This window comes from Anopheles coustani (genome assembly GCF_943734705.1).
Source record: "Anopheles coustani chromosome X unlocalized genomic scaffold, idAnoCousDA_361_x.2 X_unloc_20, whole genome shotgun sequence".
Taxonomy (NCBI): Eukaryota; Metazoa; Arthropoda; class Insecta; order Diptera; family Culicidae; genus Anopheles; species Anopheles coustani.
Window position 1 is genome coordinate 282,501 of NW_026525127.1, and position 10,926 is coordinate 293,426.

A 10,926-nucleotide genomic window follows, 5' to 3' on the forward strand; every position below is an offset into this window, starting at 1 on the left:
TGTGCTACCGCTGCTGCTTCGACGCTACTTTGACATCTTCGCTTCTATTTAAATAAATAAATAAGCTGAAGCTAGACATCAGTAAACACCACCACAGACACCACAAGCACGCCTTCTCCTCGTACTTCCGCCTCACGCGGGAACACGGACGCTCTAAATACTTCGAATTCCAATGCCAGTATATTGTAAACCACGGGTTCTTTAATGCTAGCGGGTCGTCGCGACCCTAGTTAACATCATGGTGCACGTCTCGTGACGGGTGTCACGGCGTAGTTAAATGTATGCGATACATTTCTCAAATATAAGCGCTCAGTCATCTGTACATCATGGTAGGTTCCCACGACGTGCAATATGCGTTCAACTTATCAATGTTCATGTGTCCTGCAGTTCACATTATGACGCGCAGTTAGCTGCGGTCTTCATCGATCCATGAGCCGAGTGATCCACTGCCGAGGGTGACTAACTTGCGTAAGCCGCCGCTGTGCGCGTATACCCGTTCCCCGTAGGGAGGAGCAAGCCGCCGCTTAGAGACGAAGCATAAAGTGTCCTCATTCCACATAGGGCAAGCTGGATGAATCCATTTTACCCAGGACGGCCGAAGCGGCGTGGACCAGGGGAGAACTGAACCTTATACTTCACACCACAGTAAGTCTACGTGTCCTCTTCCACATAGGGCAAGCTAGAACTAACTATCTTACCCAGGACTGCCGAAGCAGCGTGGACCAGGGGAGGAACACACTTTTCATGGAAACGTAAGGCATCCATGACTGCCATAACGTAAGCCGCCGCTGTGCGCGTATACCCGTTCCCCGTAGGGAGGAGCAAGCCGCCGCTTAGAGACGAAACATAAAGTGTCCTCATTCCACATAGGGCAAGCTGGATGAATCCATTTTACCCAGGACGGCCGAAGCGGCGTGGACCAGGGGAGAACTGAACTTTATGCTTCACACCACAGTAAGTCTTCGTGTCCTCTTCCACATAGGGCAAGCTAGAACTAACTATCTTACCCAGGACTGCCGAAGCAGCGTGGACCAGGGGAGGAACACACTTTTCATAGAAACGTAAGGCATCCATGACTGCCATAGTGCGTAAGCCGCCGCTGTGCGCGTAAACCCGTTCCCCGTAGGGAGGAGTCAAGCCGCCGCTTAGAGACGAAGTATGAAGTGTCCTCTTCCACATAGGGCAAGCTAGAATGAACTATCTTACCCAGGACCGCCGAAGCAGCGTGGACCAGGGGAGAACTGAACTTTATACTTCACACCACAGTATTGAGTAATGTGCCCTCTTCCACATAGGGCAAGCTGGAATGTTCCATTTTACCCAGGACGGCCGAAGCGGCGTGGACCAGTGGAGGACTACACAATCATGAGGTTTGATATCGACTTGTGTGTTTCAATAGGGTACCGATGGTATGTTTTGAACCGATTTGATTTAGCCATTCTGAAGTCATCACTTGGTTGAAGCGCTGAACTAGGGAGGGGCATCGTTTACATATATATTGGTTTTCGCATGCTCTACTAGGTTAATGTCATGAGGTTGGCTATCGAGCATGCCCAAGTGATGACTTGATTGTGTGCTTGCTTGAATTCTTCACATTTCATACCATCGGTTAGTTGTCGAATCATTCCTCGATCATAACCTTCGTTCTTGGTTCATGTATGCTCTCTTCCACATAGGGCAAGCTAGAATTAACTATCTTACCCAGGACCGCCGAAGCAGCGTGGACCAGGGGAGAACTATACTTTGTCTTGTATGCCCTCTTCCACATAGGGCAAGCTAGAACTAACTATCTTACCCAGGACCGCCGAAGCAGCGTGGACCAGTGGAGGACTATACTTTGTTCATAACACCACAGTATTGAGTAATGTGCCCTCTTCCACATAGGGCAAGCTAGAATGAACTATCTTACCCAGGACCGCCGGAGCAGTGTGGACCAGTGGAGGACTACACAATCATGAGGTTTGATATCGACTTGTGTGTTTCAATAGGGTACCGATGGTATGTTTTGAACCGATTTGATTTAGCCATTCTGAAGTCATCACTTGGTTGAAGCGCTGAACTAGGGAGGGGCATCGTTTACATATATATTGGTTTTCGCATGCTCTACTAGGTTAATGTCATAGGGTTGGCTATCGAGCATGCCCAAGTGATGACTTGATTGTGTGCTTGCTTGAATTCTTCACATTTCATACCATCGGTTAGTTGTCGAATCATTCCTCGATCATAACCTTCGTTCTTGGTTCATGTATGCTCTCTTCCACATAGGGCAAGCTAGAATTAACTATCTTACCCAGGACCGCCGAAGCAGCGTGGACCAGGGGAGAACTATACTTTGTCTTGTATGCCCTCTTCCACATAGGGCAAGCTAGAACTAACTATCTTACCCAGGACCGCCGAAGCAGCGTGGACCAGTGGAGGACTATACTTTGTTCATTACACCACAGTATTAAGTATGGTGTCCTCTTCCACATAGGGCAAGCTAGAACTAACTATCTTACCCAGGACCGCCGAAGCAGTGTGGACCAGGGGAGGACTATACTTTATACTTCACACACTAGCCATACTGAAGTCATCACTTGGTTGAAGCGCTGAACTACGGCGGGGTAATCGTTTACAGGTTATAATCATATAGCTGCATGCTCATTAGTAGATAATGGAATATTGTATGGCAATATGAGCATGCCCAAGTGATGACTTTGTTTCAAGCTCAACAGGTAGGGTATTGAGTCCTCTTCCACATAGGGCAAGCTAGAATGAACTATCTTACCCAGGACCGCCGGAGCAGCGTGGACCAGTGGAGGACTCTATACTTTATACTTCACACCACAGTATTGAGTACGACTTGCATAAAGCCCCTAATGAGAACCACGAGGGCTCTCTCAATGTAGAACCACGAGGGCTCTAGTACCGATTCTCTCGGTACGGCTTGGTCCGTGTTCCTTTATGCTTGTACTCTAAGTATTAAGTATTGTGTCCTCTTCCACATAGGGCAAGCTAGAACTAACTATCTTACCCAGGACCGCCGAAGCAGTGTGGACCAGGGGAGGACTATACTTTATACTTCACACACTAGCCATACTGAAGTCATCACTTGGTGGGGGTGAACTACGGCGGTATCTATCGTTTTGGTTCGGTCTATATAGGGTCGCTTGCATGCTCATTCGAATATAATGTAATTGTGTATGGCAATATGAGCATGCCCAAGTGATGACTTTGTTTCAAGCTCAACAGGTAGGGTATTGAGTCCTCTTCCACATAGGGCAAGCTAGAATGAACTATCTTACCCAGAACCGCCGGAGCAGCGTGGACCAGTGGAGGACTCTATACTTTATACTTCACACCACAGTATTGAGTACGACTTGCATAAAGCCCCTAATGAGAACCACGAGGGCTCTCTCAATGTAGAACCACGAGGGCTCTAGTACCGATTCTCTCGGTACGGCTTGGTCCGTGTTCCTTTATGCTTGTACTCTTAGAAAGTCTCAACCCGGAGGTCTTGACTTTGATTGTCATAGTTGGACTACGACGGGGCATCCGACCATTGCTGATCGAACACCCCTGATTCACCATCTTTCGGGTAGGCGGTACGCGTACCTCCGGACGCGGAAGTCTCAACCCGGAGGTCTTGACTTTGATTGTCATAGTTGGACTACGACGGGGCATCCGACCATTGCTGATCGAACACCCCTGATTCATCATCTTTCGGGTAGGCGGTGCGCGCACCTCCGACGCGGAAGTCTCAACCCGGAGGTCTTGACTTTGTATTGTCATAGTTGGACTACGACGGGGTATCCGACTCATCGAATACCCCAGAAGCACACCATCTTTCGGGTAGGCGGTACGCGTACCTCCGGACGCGGAAAGTCTCAACCCGGAGGTCTTGACTTTGGTTGTCATAGTTGGACTATGACGGGGCATCCGACCATTGCTGATCGAACACCCCTGTTACACCATCTTTCGGATAGGCGGTGCGCGACACCACCGACGCGGAAAGTCTCAACCCGGAGGTCTTGACTTTGTATTGTTGGATAGTCCTCTTCCACTATAGGGCAAGCTGGAAATATTCCATTTTACCCAGGACTGCCGAGGCAGCGTGGACCAGGGGAGAACTTCACGGAATCTTCAGGCATCCATGATTGCCATAGTGCGTAAGCCGCCGCTGTGTGCGTCAACTCGTTCCCCGTGAGGAGGAGTCTAGCCGCCGCTAAAAGACGAAGCATTAAGTGTCCTCATTCCACTATAGGGCAAGCTAGAATTAACTATCTTACCCAGGACCGCCGAAGCAGCGTGGACCAGGCGAGGACTACTTTATACTTCACACCACAGTATTGAGTACGACTTGCATAAAGCCCCTAATGAGAACCACGAGGGCTCTCTCAATGTAGAACCACGAGGGCTCTAGTACCGATTCTCTCGGTACGGCTTGGTCCGTGTTCCTTTATGCTTGTACTCGCGGAAAGTCTCAACCCGGAGGTCTTGACTTTGATTGTCATAGTTGGACTACGACGGGGCATCCGACCATTGCTGATCGAACACCCCTGATTCACCATCTTTCGGATAGGAGGTGCGCCCACCTCCGACGCGGAAGTCTCAACCCGGAGGTTCGGACTTAGAGTTTTTCCCATTTAAAAGTTTTTCTCTTAGCCATACTGAAGTCATCACTTGGTGAACGATTGAACTAGGGCGGGTTAATCGTTTATAGGTATCATGTGGTTTGCATGCTCTCTTAGGTTAAGGTCATGTGGTTGGCTATCGAGCATGCCCAAGTGATGACTTTGTTTCACGCTTGCTTGATTTCTTCATGATTCCCTGTTATATAGTGTAATCATTCGAGAACAGGGAATCTTTGGTTTTGCTCAACAGGTATTGGATGTCAACTTGGTATCTAGATCGCATTAAGTCTCAACCCTTAGGTTCGGACTTGTATAGTGACATCTTGTTACGGTCTTGAGTCTCAACCCGCAGGTTCGGACTACTTAGTGTTTGATCGAATATAATATGGCAACTTGTGCCTAAGTCTCAACCCGCAGGTTCGGACTTCTGTTTATTTGGCCAATGTATGTATAAGGCAACTTGTGCCTAAGTCTCAACCCGCAAGTTCGGACTTGTGTATTTGTTCGAAGTCATGTATAAGGCAACGTGTGCCTAAGTCTCAACTCGCAGGTTCGGACTTGTTAGTGTTTCGTCAACTTTCATATGGCAACTTGTGCCTAAGTCTCAACCCGCAGGTTCGGACTTGTGTATTTGTTCGAAGTCATGTATAAGGCAACTTGTGCCTAAGTCTCAACCCGCAGGTTCGGACTTGTGTATTTGTTCGAAGTCATGTATAAGGCAACGTGTGCCTAAGTCTCAACCCGCAGGTTCGGACTTCTATAGTGTTTCGTCAATTATCATATGGCAACTTGTGCCGAAGTCTCAACCCGCAGGTTCGGACTTCTATAGTGTTTCGTCAATTATCATATGGCAACTTGTGCCGAAGTCTCAACCCGCAGGTTCGGACTTCTGGAAGGATCACTTTGCCACTAATGATCCTTCCGCAGGTTCACCTACGGAAACCTTGTTACGACTTTTACTTCCTCTAAATCATCAAGTTCGGTCAACTTCGATAAAGCAGACGCGGTTCACGAGGATCCAGCGAACGATCATCTCCAAAGACCTCACTAAATAATCCATCGGTAGTAGCGACGGGCGGTGTGTACAAAGGGCAGGGACGTATTCAACGCTGGCTGATGACCAGCACTTACTAGAAGTTCCGAGTTCATATGGACCATTGCAATCCATAATCCCTACTAAGTGAGTATTTGAGTGATTTCCCGTTCCTCTCGGAATAGGAGACACGCTGCTACCCACATTGTAGCACGCGTGTAGCCCAGAACATCTAAGGGCATCACGGACCTGTTATCGCTCGATCTCATTTTGCTAAACACAAATTGTCCTGCTAAGCAGCGTACCGTAAGTGCACTTGCGCACACGAACAGCGAAGGTGTCAGGTCATACTCCACCGAAAGGTCCTAACCCGTTCCAATCGGCATCGACGCATTAACGCTGACTGCGTTCTAGTTAGCATATGTGAGTCACGTTCGTTATCGGAATTAACCAGACAAATCAATCCACGAACTAAGAACGGCCATGCACCACTACCCTTAAATTTGAGAAAGAGCTATTAATCTGTCTCACCTCCATAAGTTCGGACCTGGTAAGTTTTCCCGTGTTGAGTCAAATTGAACCGCAAGCTCCATTTCATTGTGGTGCCCTTCCGTCAATTCCTTTAAGTTTCAACTTTGCAACCATACTTCCCCCGGAACCTGACTTTGGTTTCCCGGAAGCTACTGAGAGCACCTGGTTGTAGCGTCTCCCAATTGCTAGTTGGCATCGTTTACGGTTAGAACTAGGGCGGTATCTAATCGCCTTCGATCCTCTAACTTTCGTTCTTGATTAAAGAAAGCATCCTTGACAAATGCCTTCGCTTTAGTTAGTCTTACGACGGTCTACGAATTTCACCTCTCGCGCCGTAATACTAGTGTCCCCAACTACTTCTGTTAATCATTACCTCCGGTCTGAGTACAAACCAATGAAAGATTAGACCAAGGTCGTATTCCATTATTCCATGCAAGATTATTCTAGGGCGTTTGGGCACCCTGCTTTAAGCACTCTAATTTGTTCAAGGTAAACGTGAGCGGTCGAGCTCTATGTTACACTTGCACCCGTTGAAGGGCACACCATGACACAGACTTGGTGCCCTACCACACCATTGAGTCGCAACCAGATTCCGACTTGGCCCACCGACCACGGGTTGACCGGGTCGGCGGAGCCGGACTGTGTTGGACAAGTATCAACTTCGAACGTTTTAACCGCAACAATTTTAATATACGCTAGTGGAGCTGGAATTACCGCGGCTGCTGGCACCAGACTTGCCCTCCACTTGATCCTCGTAGAAGGATTTATGCTCTACTCATTCCAATTATGAAACATCATTAAAGAGTTTCATATTGTTATTTCTCGTCACTACCTCCCCGTCCCGGGATTGGGTAATTTACGCGCCTGCTGCCTTCCTTGGATGTGGTAGCCATTTCTCAGGCTCCCTCTCCGGAATCGAACCCTGATTCCCCGTTACCCGTTGCAACCATGGTAGTCCTCTATACTACCATCCATAGTTGATAGGGCAGATATTTGCGAGATCTGTCGTCGGTGCGAGACCATACGATCAGCATCATTATCCAGACTTCAACTCAATGACACGGAGAACCCGCGATTGGTTTGACTAATAAGTGCACCAGTTCCCGCGAGGGTCCTGGCATGTTGCATGTATTAGCTCTAGATTTTCCACAGTTATCCAAGTAACTAGGTTGATGATCTCGTAAATTATAGCTGTTATACTGAGCCTTATGCGGTTTCACATTAAATCTGTTTGTACTTAGACATGCATGGCTTAACCTTTGAGACGAGCGTATATTACTGGTAGGATCAACCAGAATTCCGACTTTGCGTTCGAATGTTCATTGTCCCATTGCACCCGGAGGAGCAAACACCACGTTCTATATGTTGTCAAGTCCGGTAGCACACGGGAGGCGAGCCCCCGTGCGAACCTCATTGCCCTCGTATCACACACACCCGATGCACCGGACAGGCACTTGAGCGGCATTCGACTCCGCTAAGCGCACGTGCGCCCGATTGTGCATGCGCTGACGGGGCCTTCATACCCCTACCACAGCGACCTTATGCCAAACTTCCATGAATACTTAGGTGAGCTGACAAGGGCCTTCATTTCCCTACCATCAACTAAAGGACACGCTAGGCGCGTCCGATCATTGCAACTGCGGGGCTTTCATACCCCAATCACCACAGTACGCAATTCACCAGAGTTTAATCACAACCCCCCCGGACATGGCACACTATTAACTTGCAACAAAACTTAGTGTGTGCCGGGCACATCGGTTCCACAAAATCATTCCCGATGTACCCCAATTGGGGTTGTGAACGCATCCATGGTCCTCTGACACACCCAACCAAGCGTGGATACTACATACCTCAAACACCCAGTACACTAACAGACAAATCAATATATGGTTGCTTTCCCCCAGACATTTGCCAATCACTTGGCACCCGGACGGGAACTCGCTCCTGATTGCGCCATTGCCACCCATTTGCCAAGAGCGAGTTCTGTATGTAGATTTCATTTGGAAAGACAACCGTGTACTGGATATTCTATCCGACGATTACAGATGACGAGTACGAGACTCGACTACACTCACGGATAATACATTTTGGGTCGAGATTGCTTTCGGGGTTTTCGATTGGTCTTGCGCTTGTAAACGTATAACTTTGACTTGTGGTAACCTCGGTATGTTAGTCGATCACGTGGTTGTGAACTGGGTAAGGGTGGGCAATCTGTTCACTTGCACTCTGGGTAGGAATATGGTGAGCGCTATAGGTTAAAGATCATGGTATGGTTCCATCGTGATGACTTTCGCTAGATAGTAGGATGTTTGGATAGTTATAACGTTTTTGGCCATTTGTTCATAGTGTTCGGTTCATTGAGGAATTCGATTGGTCTTTGCTTCACACACGTGGTCGATCACTTGGATGTGAACTAGGGTGAGAATAAGGTGTTCACTAGTGCTCTTAGGTTTTGGATCAGTACTGAGCACTTGATTGGTTTCGCATAATATGTATCCATAGTGATGACTCTTTCCAGCTTAAGATTTCGTTACCAGTTTCGAATCCTCCCCACGTTCGCTTTTACTTGGTTAGGTTTTCGAGTGTAGATTTGAAAGCAATCTCATGTATGTATCCCATCTGATATAAGCCACTGACAGTTCATGTCACCTCGTTCAACTCTCGCTGGGTCACAGAAGTATGTTACTGCGCCCATTATCCCTACTCGGATAGGTTCGGTTCGTTCGTTTTATACTACGGTGAGTAAACTCAATTTGTGCATCGCATAGCCATGGAAAGCAAGCTTTCGCGGGCCTCTTCGACTGTTTTGATACGAGCTGTGCCCGTGATGCTTGTCATCCCAGGATACTAGACCCCTTTGGACGACCGCATGACCATCAGAAAGTAAATTCCACGTTCGATTTGGGGTGTGAACCCCGAACATAAAGTCTTTGTGTAGAACCACGAGGGCTCTATAGTACCGATTCTCTCGGTACGCTTGGTCCGTGTTCCTTTATGTTCGTACTCTTGTGAATAAGATTCACGTTCGTTTTGGGATATTTGCTACTGTCACCGTTTGAGTACTATGGGGCTTGAACCCCTAACATAAAGTCTTTGTGTAGAACCACGAGGGTTCTATAGTACCGATTCTCTCGGTACGCTTGGTCCGTGTTCCTTTATGTTCGTACTCTTGTGTGTATAATATTCATGTTCGGTTTGGGATATTTGCTACTTTCACCAGGGTCCCGTTCTTCATACAAGTCTGCCTTGCTAATGTGGTAACTTTATAGTGTAGTTCTGACATCCCAATTTTGGGACTTAGCCGATTTTTCGTATATTTCCATATGACCCATAGGGTCCCTTTCTTCATACAAGCTTGCCTAGGGCGATCGGTCAAAACTTGTCTTACTATTCGATTGGTCTTCGCACTTTCACCCTAGGCAGTTCGCCTAGGTCTGTCTTCTTGAGGAGGCCAAAACCCGAAATAAGGAGGTTCGGCCGACCCTGAAACCTCCCCTGTCTGAACTACACTAACCCGATTTTTCAGGGTCCTCAGCGCCATACAACTTTGCCTAGGTCACTTGTACTCTTGACTTAGGCCATCCGACTTGGTCCGTGTTTCTTCCTAGGGTTCACCTAGGTACTTTGCCTTGCTTGATGTGGTAACTTTTTAGTGTAGTTCAGACATCCCAATTTTGGGACTTAGCCGATTTTTCATGTATTTCCATATGACCCATAGGGTCCCTTTCTTCATACAAGCTTGCCTAGGGCGATCGGTCAAAACTTGTCTTACTATTCGATTGGTCTTCGCACTTTCACCCTAGGCAGTTCGCCTAGGTCTGTCTTCTTGAGGAGGCCAAAACCCGAAATAAGGAGGTTCGGCCGACCCTGAAACCTCCCCTGTCTGAACTACACTAACCCGATTTTTCAGGGTCCTCAGCGCCATACAACTTTGCCTAGGTCACTTGTACTCTTGACTTAGGCCATCTGACTTGGTCCGTGTTTCTTCCTAGGGTTCACCTAGGTACTTTGCCTTGCTTGATGTGGTAACTTTTTAGTGTAGTTCAGACATCCCAATTTTGGGACTTAGCCGATTTTTCATGTATTTCCATATGACCCATAGGGTCCCTTTCTTCATACAAGCTTGCCTAGGGCGATCGGTCAAAACTTGTCTTACTATTCGATTGGTCTTCGCACTTTCACCCTAGGCAGTTTGCCTAGGTCTGTCTTCTTGAGGAGGCCAAAACCCGAAATAAGGAGGTTCAGCCGACCCAGAAACCTCCCCTGTCTGAACTACACTAACCCGATTTTTCAGGGTCCTCAGCGCCATACAACTTTGCCTAGGTCACTTGTACTCTTGACTTAGGCCATCTGACTTGGTCCGTGTTTCTTCCTAGGGTTCACCTAGGTACTTTGCCTTGCTTGCTGTGGTAACTTTTTAGTGTAGTTCAGACATCCCAATTTTGGGACTTAGCCGATTTTTCATGTATTTCCATATGACCCATAGGGTCCCTTTCTTCATACAAGCTTGCCTAGGGCGATCGGTCAAAACTTGTCTTACTATTCGATTGGTCTTCGCACTTTCACCCTAGGCAGTTTGCCTAGGTGTAGCTTCTTGAGGAGGTCAAAACCCAAAATAAGGAGGTTCAGCCGACCCAAAAACCTCCCCTGTCTAAACTACACTAACCAGATTTTTCAGGGTCCTCACCGTCATACAACTTTGCCTAGGTCACTTGTTCTCTTGACTTAGGCCATCTGACTTGGTCCGTG

The 10,926-nt window shown here is 47.7% G+C and overlaps 1 non-coding gene across 1 annotated transcript; it reads right to left on the reverse strand.

Annotated features, from left to right (window-relative positions):
• Positions 1 to 303: 303 nt before the first annotated feature.
• Positions 304 to 458, reverse strand: LOC131270290 (5.8S ribosomal RNA). The gene has a single exon (XR_009179396.1). It is a non-coding gene; the product is annotated as a 5.8S ribosomal RNA (ribosomal RNA).
• Between the last annotated feature and the right edge of the window lie 10,468 nt (positions 459 to 10,926).